Raw genomic sequence first — 12,787 nt, 5'->3', positions numbered from 1 at the left:
GATCCCAGAACCCTGAGATCACAACCTGAGCTGAAGGCAGATGCCTAACTGACTGAGCCACCCAGGCGCCCCTGACGTCAGTAGGCTCTAGGTCTCCTTCATCACAGGGAGCTGGCAGAATGTTGTGGCAAACACGTGGGATTTTCCAAGCACACTGCCTCGGTTCAAATCCTGCCTCCACCATTTCCAAGCTATAGACCTGGGAGAGGTTACCTCAGCATGGGAGCATCTGTGTCCCCATCCAGAAATAAGGATGATGAGGATTATGATGATTAATAATAAGACTTTTTACAAAAGGGATGAGACACCGAAAATCCATGTGTCTTCTCCAAGAGCAGAAGCTGTTGCTAACAGGCAGCTGCCATACCATGGGATGCATTTCTCAGCCCCTCCTGCACCCAGATGCCACCAAAACCAAATTTTTGCCACTGAGATATGAACAAAAGTGATGCATGTCTCTTCCAGGCCTCAAGAAGGATAAGCAGGCATCGCCCAGGAGCAAGGGACTAAGTCAGGGGAAAAAAAGCTTTGATTGTGTGCAAAGTCTGGAGCTGGATGGTTTATTCGTGATGCCATCCAACACCACTGCGCTTGCTAACGCAGCCTTGCCCTGTTGGGAGAAGTGCATGTGTGTCCCACACAGCCGACTCAAAGTGATCGCTGGCCAAACACAACGGCTTTGAATCATATGGAATGAGCCTCATGAGATTTTGACCCCCTGCTCCTTCTCCCCCTTCCAGAAATGTTGGGAGGGTTTTTTTGTGTTTCTTTCCTTTTCTTTCTTTCTTCCTTTCTTTCTTTTTTACTGTACTGGATGTTTATTTCTGGGACGATCAGTAACTATAAGAAGAGGAATATTAGGCTCCTAGGATATAATACATTTGTATTGTCAAAAAATATATACTTTTTTAATTGCTGGGGATACAGAAGAAAAGAGCCTTGCTCAGCAGTGTAATCTCTCTCCTCCTTGGGCTCAGTTTGTTGTGAAACTTGAAAATCAAGAGCTTCACCCAGAATATAAAACATCTTTTCCCTTTCTACTTCCTCTTCTCCCAGGACAATTGTTCTGTGATAGGATTCCTTCAAGGCTTTTAGCTCTCGGGCAACTAACCGGGCAGAAAAAACTATATACCTCATGTTTTCATCCACTTTAAAATGAAGTGGCGAATATAGAGCTCCCAGCACAGGAAATGACACACAGTAGAAATGTGACACATCAGCCTGGTCTCCCTTTAGCTCATTGAACTCCTGCTGGCTCACTGTCAGCTCTGACAGATTGAAAGCTTATCTCAGACATACTACAAGTGACTTAACCGATATTATTGTTCCCACTGAGTAAATAAGAAAACGGAGGCTCAGGAAGGTCAAATACATTGCGTTATTTTTTTAATGACTTATTTATTTATTTATTTATTTATTTAAGAGAAAGAGAACAAGCAGGAGGGGCAGAGGAAAGGGAGAAAGAAATTAAGCAGACTTCATGCTGAGCAAAGAAGCCCAAATCGGGGCTGAATCTCACAACTCTAAGATCGTAACCTGAGTCGAAACCAAGAGTCAGGCACCCAAACGACTGTACCACCCAGGCATCCCAAATATATAGCCTTATTATGCCAATAGATGTCTGGTACATGTTTTATCTCATTTAATTCTAACAACCATATAAGAATGCATGAAATTGGTATTACTGTACCCATTTTCTAGCTGAGAAGACTGAGGCTCAAAGAGTATAGGCAACTTTCATTCTCTGACATTTTTTGTACTTTTGTGTGTGCCAGGCTCGTGTAGGGCTGCTGGAAATCAACAATAAGCAATTGAGACACATTCCTTGCTCTCATAGAGTTCACAGTCTGGTGTGAGATACAGCAGATAAAGAGGCAACTTCTAGTATGGTAAGCTTAAAAATCTGATAGTGTGGGATGCTATCAGAGCACAGAGGAAGAGTCACCTAAGTCAGAACTGAGGAGAGGAGGTGAGACATGAAACATTTTAATTTAGGCTATATGTAAGTTTAGATGTGACTCGTGGATATTTTAGCCAGAATGGGCACTGTGGAAGAATGTTGCAGGAATAGGGAACCACTGGGGCAGTTTCACCATTATGTGCTTGAGTCTGATTTCTTTCTATTCATTCTGTCTGGGAATTTTTGGGCTTCATGTGTCTGTGGAGAGATATGCCCTCATCTCTGGAAACTTTTCAATCATTTTCTTCTAATACAACCTCCATTCCATTCTGTTTTTCCTCTGAAACTCTTATTAATTCCAAATTGGACATTCTATGTCACTTACCTCTTGTGTAGTTCATACCCTTTTGATTACCTATCCTTTTTTTTTTGGAGATTTTCTTTACCTGTCTTACAGTATATGCTGTTATTCCTATCTTTAGCTGTGTCTAATCTGACATTAAAACTATCCATTGTATTCCTAGCTTGGGTTCTTATGTTGTTTAGTTCTAGAATTTCTACTTGGTTCTTTCTAAAATCTGCTACATCACTTTTTTATCACTTCCTGTTTCCTAATCAAATTTTCCAGCTGAGGTTCTATCTCCCTGAACACAGTAAGTGCTGTTGTTTGATTGTTGGTTTCAGATCATTCTTACAATAGCAGTCTGTATGGGTCTGTCTCTGTTGTCTGTTTTTTTCTGTAGACACTCACTCATGGTGTCTTGTCTTTTAGTGTACCTAGTTATCTTTAATTACTTGCTACGTATTGTATTCTTAAACACATTTGTTAAAATAATTTGAGGCCTAGAATGATGTTAATTTCTTAAAAAAAAAAAAAAAGATTTCCATTAGCTCATTAGCTTCTATCATATACCTGAGGGTACTAACTATCCAGGACAATTTAAACAAAATCAAAAGATTGCGGTATTCTGGGCCATTCTAATGACTCAAAGACTAGCTAGCTATAGTCTGAGCTAGAGCTGGTTTAGTTCCACTTCACATTTTCTCCTACCACACAGCACTTTTGAGTCTCAGCTAAAAATGGAAATAGTTCACCAGGATCACTACTCTTGATGGGATAAAAAATCCCATTTTAGTCCTCCTAGCTCTGGAAGGCTGCCAAAAGACAGCTTAATATTTTAGCTGTTTATTTGATACCATCAATTGTTCTTGAGTGAAAGTGGCCCTGAAAGTGTGGCTCACCTCTCCGGGATGCTATCTGTTCCCAGATCTCAGCCAGTACCCTTCACTCTCTTTCTAGGTCTTTGATACTATTAAGATGTTTTTGTATTTTATACAGCTCATCTAAGTATCTTCAGCTTTCAGCCATTACTGAATACAAAATCTTAAGAATAGTAATGTGCCCAGAGATCTCAAATTTTCTGAATAGTATAGGCAGGCTTGGAAAAAGATTTGTTTCAAATCCTAGATTCTTTCTTCTATACTGCACTGCTCAATCCAGAAGATAATGTTATTGATAGACAGATGATAGATAGATAGATAATAGTTAGGTTAGACAGATGATAGATAGATAAAACTAACACTTACTAAACCCCCAGTCTGTAAGGCACTCTGTTCAAAGAGCTTTAGATTTTTAAACTCATTTAATCTTCAAAACAATCTTAGGTATGACCATTATTCCCATTTTACAGATGAGGAAATTGAGGCCCAAAAAGATTAATAAATTCATCCAAAGTCACACAGCTAGCAAGAATTGAGCTGGAATTCAAACGTGACTCCAAGTCTAAAGCCTGTGTTCCTAACTACAAAGTTTTAAACAAAACTATCCTATTTTCAAGAACCTGAGAATCACAGATCCTACTGTATAGATTCAGGCACAAATATCAATTCGAGGACTATTGATTTCTCCAGAATGAGTTTCATTCTATTTCCACCTACACCTGCCTAACAAAGTCTTCAGTTCCAGGTATCAGGAATGGTTTTTTTGAAAACACATCTTCAGTTCTATAAACGACAACCATTCCTCATCACCTCCATCAGATACTATACTCCAAGGGAGACCAAAAGAGTCCACAGGCTAATCAGTGCTCCCGCCAACCTCATAAGTTGAAAAAAGGGTGAGGCAGTAATGGGGAAAATGTTTTATTGTCTCCATTTTGCAAAGGCAAATTCCAAGCCAAAGTGGATGAGTCATCCACAGAGATCAGAATCCAACACCTGGTCTGTTCCACCCCTCTGAATTCCCTCCTACCATAGGGGACTTTACCCCATAAAGAAAGCCACTTCTCTTCCAAGAAATATGCAAAGTAGACTGTGGGACAGGGCAGTGAGAGACAGATGCATGCAAGACTCATGACAGATGCATGAGTCTCCCTAGGGATCAGGGGATCCCCTATCTTGAATTAATAATCATCCAAATTACTATTAATGGAAACATTCACCATTGCGCTAAGGCACCTGTATGCATTTTTTAAATCCTTGGACAACCCTCTAATGAAGATTCTGTTCTTATTCTCACTTTCAGATTAGGAAATGGAGACCTGGGAAGGGCCTTACGACAACTTGCTATGACCACCTAGTTAGGAAGAAGCAGCCCTTTGGTTTGACCCTCTGAAATCAGTGATCTTCCATTGCCTTTCTTTCCCCACCTCCAGACACGTTTCTAGATACTGAGAGACAGAGTAGGGACACGGGGCTTCCTTGGGGTCTGGGTTCACCCAGAGTCACAGCTGAGGGAGCTGAACGCCAGAGCAAAGGACACCAGGAAGAGAAGAGGGTTTCCCTGAAAACAGCAGGGTGGGTGCAGGCTGACGTGTTTGTCAACATGTCAATCTGGACACACCTGGAAACAGCTGCTCCACACCCCAGTTGGCGGCTAATGGGGCAAGCGCCACCAGGTCACATTCTTCCAGTTACTCTCTTCTCATTCTTCAGAGCTGTATGAAGGTCAAGTCCCATCAAAGGAGCTCCCAAGGATCCCTATCCCCATCTTATCTGAGGATAAATCTTCAAATATATTTTGGCACTAAGGCCCGCCCACTGGGAAGACCTTTGTCACCCCCAAAGAAAGTGCTGTCCCAGGTTCATGAGCTGAGTGGCTTTGGAAGGGAATCCCTGCCCCCAAATATTCCTCTTACCTTGACATACCACACTGGCTGGAATTCCACCATCAAAGTTGTCCTCCTTTGCTGAAAAAATAGTAAAATCTCTTTCAAAATGTAAACCTTCCCAGAAAGGGTCCTGAATTTCTGTCAATCTTAATTTTTTACCCCATAAATACTTCTTTTCCCAGATTTTTGGAACCTGCTACCATCTGTTTATTGAGAGTCTGACCCATAAAAGGTCCCTAATAAATATAGTATCTGTTTGTTATCCAATGAATGCTCAAAAACGACTAAATGCATAAACAAGAAGCAGCCTAAAATTGGAAAGGAAGCTCAAAGATATCTCTGCTTCATCCAGTCTTTCTCTTTCTCTCTTTTTTAAAATAGAGTTAAACATACAGCAGAGTTGCATTAACTTCTTCTTTGGGGGGCATACACATGAGTTTTACAATGTTCTACCAAAAGTACTATGACTAAAGGTACTTCTGCACCAGAGCAACTTTTTAAAATCACTGTGTTTGGAGGATGGGGCCTGCTGGCATTCATTAATACTTGAGAATAAACTATTTTATGAAGCTGTCTTTCTCCAAACACCTTTATGGGTGTCTCTGCATCAGCAAGAAGGTCTATGAAAAGGGCTCAGTACACACCCTGGCACCAGAATGTAAGCTCAGAATATATTTCAACTGATAATCTTACTATCTGGGGCCTTGAACTTGGAGACATTTTAACATTTGGTCTAGATTATCTTAACCCTTTCTAATTCTGTCTCTTAAGGAGCAAGAACCCTGATGGAGCAGAAAGTGGGAGAGGAGAGAAGCCACAGGCTGGAGCTCCATCTGTAAGGTGGGCACTGCTAGGTGATTTTTAGCACCCCTTTTCTTGTACTCTGTGATGGGAAAATAGTAGAGAAAAAAGAGGGTACATGTTGAAAAGGAGTGGTCTGAAAGGCTAGAGGAAGTTGCTGAGCCCCTGAGAGCTATGTTGCTTATCTCATTTATTGTAACTAGTCTACAGATCCTGCCACACAAAGAGCAGGAGGGAGAACAGCGACTGTAGAGAGACCATTTGGTCATCTCATCCTAGATTTCCCACTACGACCTCTTCTCTTCCAAATCTATGCCAAGGAACTAACATGGTGCCCTGGACATGGTAAACACCCCACAAAAGTTTTTTTGGCTCAAACATAATTATGCTTTCATTTTAGAAAATGGGGGGATAACCACAAAGTATAAAGAGAAGAATATCCATTATCCATGAGCCCATTGCCAAGAAATACTAATAGAAAAAGATAAGTAATATTTATTGGGTGATGATCATCTGCTGAGCACTTTATATGCTCTGTCTCCTTGAGTCATGTACTTAGCCACCACTGACATTTCAGATTTCCTCCCAGGTTTGTTTGGTTTTTTTTTAAATACAAGATAAATATTTTTGATAGTTATACTAAACCCCTTTAAATATGTTTTGTTATCACACTTCTCACTATTATTTCTTATAATCCTCACAACAGACTTGGGAGGTATCTGTTTCTTCTCCTATTTTATAGATGAAATCACCCATGCTCTGGAGGTCAGTGACCTAAGGTCACAGAACTAATAAATGACGGGGCTGGGATTTGAACCAGGATTGAACTGGCAGTAACGCCCATGGTTTTGTCCAACACCTGCTCTCTTGCTCAGCTTCCTAGGTGTTCTCCCTTGTAGGATGTGAGTGAGGAGGGATGGGCTGAATGTTTCCAGAGGGTCCTAGTGACAGGCCTCTGACATAGCACAAAGGTTAAATACATGTAAGGTTTGGATGTTACTGTAAATGGCCAAAAAGACCCTTAATTCATACCACTCATACATCCAATGGGATAGCTGTCTGATACCCAATGACCCACCCAGAAAGATATGGGCCATGCCAAGGACCAATCAGGGTACTAAGCAAGGACTGAGTTCCCAAGAACTGATAAATATCACTTTTATCACTTGTTTAGTCAGTTCAGCCAGATAAAGGAGTGAACTTACCTATATCCTGAGTCTAGGGTTACCAGACAAAATCCAGAATATCCAGTTAAATTTGAATTTTGCCATTTGTTCAGCCACAGTCAACATTCTAGATGTACTTACATGTGTGAGTATAGAAACATGCTTACACTAAAATATCTGTTCTGGGAGCCTGGGTGACTTAGTCGGTTGGGTATCTGACTCTTGGTTTCGGCTCTGGTCATGATCTCATGGATGGTGGGATTGAGCTTGTATCAGGCTCCACACTCAGGAGAGTCTGCTTTAAGATTCCCTCCTTCTGCTTCTCCCCCCACTCATGTTTTCTTACTTCCTCTCTCTCAAATAAATAAATCTTTAAAAAAATTTTTTTTAAAGTGTATTATCTGCTTTTTACCTGAAATTCAAATTTAACTGGGTATCCTATGTTTTTATTTGTTAAAGATGGCAGCCCTAGAAAGAGGTCCCCTTTGGTTTTATTCTGTTTTATTTTTCCCCTCCCCATTCAACTTCAATTTCCACTTCTGTTCTTCTCTCCCACCATAACAACCCAAATTGATTTTAATTAATTAAGTCCATCTAATTAACCTTTCATTTGTTTATTTTGATGTCTACATATACGCAAAACTGTATTGTATGGATTTTTTTCTAATCCACACAATGGAATTGCACTATAAATCTCATTCTGTTCCTTCTTTTTTCCTTAACACTTTCTTCTTGAGATCTACACATGTTACTACATGTATATCTGGACCATTAGTTCTGGATTCTACATAACATTTCATTCAGTGTATAGACCAGATTTTACCTAACAGTTCCCCAGTGGTAGACACCAAGGAAATGTCTACCTCCTGGCTTCAATCTAGGCCAGATTGTGTGCACATATGGTGTGTATCAAATCGATCTTGTATTTATTTGTATTTCTCTATCTTACAGATGTGTATCAGAGTGTTTTTCAGAGGAGCATTCTTAAGAGTGGGATAGCTTGTTCAGTAGGATACACACATACGTGATATTCAAACTATTTAACAGCCATCGAGATGTAAGCACTGCCCACTCAGAATCAGCACTACCCATGAACCAGATTGGTACCCACAAGCTGGACATCTGCCTTGCAATTGCACAAACACAGTTTCATTAGTGCAACTAGAGTTATTCAGGAATGGCTCTGCCAGTATGCTCTCCACCAGCAGTGCATGAAGATCCCCTTTTTTCCAAATGCTGTAACCATTTTTGCTAAATTGATGGGTCAAGTTACTCTCATTGTTATATTTATTTGTTTTCTCTGGTTACTCGTTCTTTTTCTTCATCTACTTTCCCCCTTTATTTGGGTTTCCCCTTTATATCTATCAATTGCCTATTCATGCTTTTTGCCCATTATTCTACTAAGTCTCCACACTTTTTTCCCTGCAGATGTATAGGACTTTCTTGTATTGCCAAGGAACAACATTGTCCAATAGAAATATATTGTGAGCCACATACGTAATTAAAATTTTTCTAATAGCCACATTTAAAAAGTAAAAAGTGAAGTTAATTTTAACAATATATGTATTTAATTCAATATGTCTAAAATATTTCAAAGTGTAAACAATTTTAAATTATTCAGACACATTATATTGCTTTATGCATGCTAAGTCTTTGAAATCTGTTATCTCTTTTACACTTACAATACAGTTCGATTTGTACTAGTCACATATGAAGTATTCATCAGGCAAATGTGGTCAGTGGTATATTCAACAGTGCAGGCCTAGAACCTAGACTTGAGGCAATAATTCTCTCTTGGTTTAAGCTGAAAATTTCTCCTTCTAGTCTGCCCATCTGTTCACTTTGTTTATGGTGTCTTCTGTTTTTAAAAAATCTAAGTATATATGTATCTAAGTCCATTTTTTTCCAAAAAAACTGTGTTTCACCCTCTTGTTTTTGAAATCTATACCCATGCTGATATGTCCAAGATATAATCTTACACTTTTCTTCTATTAGCTTTATGGTTTTTATCTTTTGTAAATAGGTCTTAAGTCCATGGGGATTTTTTTTTCATATTGTTGGGAAGAGATTCAACTTCTTTTTATAGAACGAGCGGTTTTCCCAAAACCATCTGCTAAATAATCTGTCCTCTCTCAACTCATTTGTGAAGCCATGTCTGTCATACATCAGCTGCCATATATGTAGTCTGTTTCTGAGTTCTCTGTTATGATATGTAATCATCACCATAACCCATGTGTTTTAAATATGGTGATTAAATTGCAGAAAATTGGGGGGCACCTGGGTGGCTCAGTTAGTTAAAGCATCTGACTTCGGCTCAGATCACGATCTGAGTCCTGGGATTGAGCCCTGTGTCATGTTCTGTGCTCAGTGGGGAGTCTGCTTCTCCCTCTCTCTGCCCCTCCCCCATTCATGCACATTCTCCCTCTCTCTCTCTCGAATAAATAAAATCTTTTTTTTTTAATTGCAGAGAATTGGGTTAAATGGCCCAAAGTCATCCAAACAGTAATTGTTAGACTTATGGTTTGAACCTGGGTATTTCTGATACTGTTCCATTAACACTGTATGTGGCTCCGTGTAACAGAAACCAGACTACAGTGGCTGGAACAAAAGGATTTCTTTTTCTTACATACTGAGAATCTGGAGATAGACCATCCAGTACAGGGACAGTGGTTCCAAGATACCACACAGGATCCAGGAGCTCTCTATCTTTCCAACCAGCCATATTTGTGTGTGCTTTTCGTCCTCATGGTTAAAAGACAGTTGCTGCACCTCCTAGAATATGTCCTCATTTCAAGAAGGAAGAAGCGTGAAGGGAGACAACAAAGACAAAAGTGCACCCTCTGAATCTATGCCATATAATCAAGGAAATAATTGTTTTTCTGCAAGTATGACCAATAGATCTTTGCCACCATCTCTTTGGGAAGATAGGCCACAAGTACATGCCTAGCTGCAAGGGAATCTAGAAAATGGGGGTGGGGGATGTTAACTTTTTTAGCTGGGACAATTGCCCTTATTTTAGTCTGTTTGGACTGTTATAACAAAATACCATAGACGGGTGACTTTAAAACACCAGAAATTTATTTCTCACAGTTCTGGAAGCTGGAGAGCCCAAGATCAAGGCCATGGCAAATTCCGTGTCTGGTAAGACCCCATTTCCCAGTTCATGAGCAGCCTCACACGGCAGAAGGACTGAGACCTATTTCATAAGGGCACCAACCTCATTCACAAAGATGCCACACCTCATGACCTAATCACCTCCCAAAGCCCCCCCCCCGCCGCCAAATATCATCACCTTGGGGATGACCTTGAAACATATGAATTTTGGAGGGACACAAACATTCAGTCCACAGCACTACCCAAATAAAATCCAGTTTCTGTTAAAAAATAAGAAGTGGAGAGACACCTGGGGGGCTCAGTCAGTTAAATGGAGCCTGCTTTTCTCTCTCTCCCTCCACCCCTCTCCATCACTCTCTCTCTCTCTCAAATAAATAAATAAAATCTTTTTTTTAAAAGTTAAGAAGGGGCATCTGGGTGGCTCAGTCATTAAGCATCTGCCTTCAGCTCAGGTCATGATCCTAGGGTCCTGGGATCAAGCCCCGCATCGGGCTCCCTGCTTGGCAGAGAGCCTACTTCTCTTTCCCACTCCCTCCCGCTTGTATTCTCTCTCAGCTGTGTCTCTGTCAAATAAATAAATAAAATCTTTAATAAATAACTTAATTAATAAAATTAGGAAGTAGAGAGTAGATACTGAACCTGCGTCAGAATGTTTACTGAAAAGCTAATAAAGCTTAAGCTTCAGGGAAACTCATTTTGTCCACCCTCCTCCAATGCCCTATATTTCTTTTTTTTTTTTTTTTTTAATTTATTTTGGGGTTGGGGGGAACAGGGACGGAGGGATTAGCAGAGGGAGAGGGAAAAGAAGACTCTACATTGAGCACAGAGCCCAGCACAGGGCTCAATCCCATAACCCCGAGATCATAACTTGAGCCAAGATCATGACCTGAGCTGAAATCAAGAGTCAGACACCCAACAAACTGAGCCACCCAGGCACCCCTGCCCCATATTTAATTTTATATACTTAGTTTCGAATTCTTTTTCTTAACACCCCCCCCCCCACAATTGCATAAACTTCAGGTTCCACATAACCTGGATCCACACTTGGAGGTCTTCTAGCTATACCTGCCACATGGGCCAAAGCCCACACTCTCCTGATTGCTTTGCGATTTTCTGGTTGTAGTAGGTGATGGGGTGAGGGGTGTTCTTAAGGTTGCTCAAGTCAGGTACACATTTCCAACTAATGCCCCCAGGATCCACAATCACACTTTTTTTTTTTTTTTTTTTTTTTTTTACCAGAACAAGGGCCCGAAAAAAAAATGTTATTCTAAGTAAAATAGAATAATAACTGCCATATTTGAGTGCCAACTACATGCTAGGCACTGTGCTGGGAGTTTGCCCATATGTTTTCTTTGGTTAATTCTGACTCCAACTGTTTGCAGCTCGGAGTGGTTAAGTCACTTGTCCAAGGTCACAAAGTCTGTAAGTGGCCAAATTAGAATGTGAACCTAATGGCAAACCTTTCCATGCTTTCTCCTGCATTTTGGCTAAAAGCACCCGGAGGGCTTTGGGTTCATGCAAGATTGTAAGATTTAGCAAGTCAAAATACAAGTAAGTGATGAACAGTTCTTTGGCGTATTATTTGTTGTTTGTCTGAAGTTCACACTCAACTGACTGTCCTGAATTTTACTGCCAGTCCTACCTTTATAGGTAGTTACTGGTGCCATGAAATGAAGGTTGTTTTCTTTTTTTTTAAGATTTTGTTTCTTTATTTGACAGAGAGAGAGAGAGAGATCACAAGTAGGCAGAGAGGCAGGCAGAGAGAGAGGGGAAAACAGGCTCCCTGCTGAGCAGAGAGCCTGATGTGGGGCTCGATCCTGGGACCCTGAGATCATGACCTAAGCCGAAAGCAGAGACTTAACACAGAGCCATCCAGGTGCCCTGAAATGAAGAGTTATAAATTCTGTGCATGTATTTGTAAGGACCTATTTAGAAACTGTCCCTGCTCCCCTTCCCCCAGGGGATTTACTTGGAGACAAGTCCCAGAAACCAGCTTCAGGTAGCAAAGCCCAGATACAAAGGTGGGTCAGGCCAGGTGGAGGCATCCCATCATTGGGGGGATGCATACTGTCTCCCTGGTTACCAAGGAGTATGGGCCCCGCCCTTTGGGCACCAATCCCAATCAAGGTATAATAGGCTGGTTCAAATGTCTACTAGGGTAAATTGTAACTCAATTGGTCACCTAGCATCACTGTGGAGTTTCCTGTGTGTGTTACAATCTCATTGGCCACCTGTGCATGACCAGGCCCGACCGCATGGCCTTTGCCCTTAAAAGCTAATCTGTGAAACAGAGAAGGGTCGCCCTCTCTTGTAAGAGGGGCGTCCCTGAATGTTTGGTTAGATTCTTGATGCTTGGTGCGAAATAAAGCTTTGCTTGACCTTCGCTTTGTATCAGTCTCGCTCCTTTAATTACGGACCCATTATTGGGGCATAACAGTATTATTCTTAAACATTAAACAAGATAAAGTATGAAAAGTGCCCCCACTCAGTGAGATTGAACCTCTTGGTGCTGGACATTGGGATTGCAGGAACTGTGCTCTTGGCTGGGTGATCTAGGACAAGTTGATTTCTCTCTTTGGGCTCAGTTTCCCCTTCTGTAAGATGAGGGGCTGCTCTAATCATTGCTTAGGACCCTGAGGGGCAGTATGTCCAGTGGTGGCCTACCAACTCGAAGTCCAAGGGACTTTTCTTGCTAG

This window comes from Mustela nivalis (assembly GCF_964662115.1).
Source record: "Mustela nivalis genome assembly, chromosome: 10".
NCBI classification, from domain to species: domain Eukaryota; kingdom Metazoa; phylum Chordata; class Mammalia; order Carnivora; family Mustelidae; genus Mustela; species Mustela nivalis.
Note: the sequence above shows the minus strand (reverse complement) of the source record.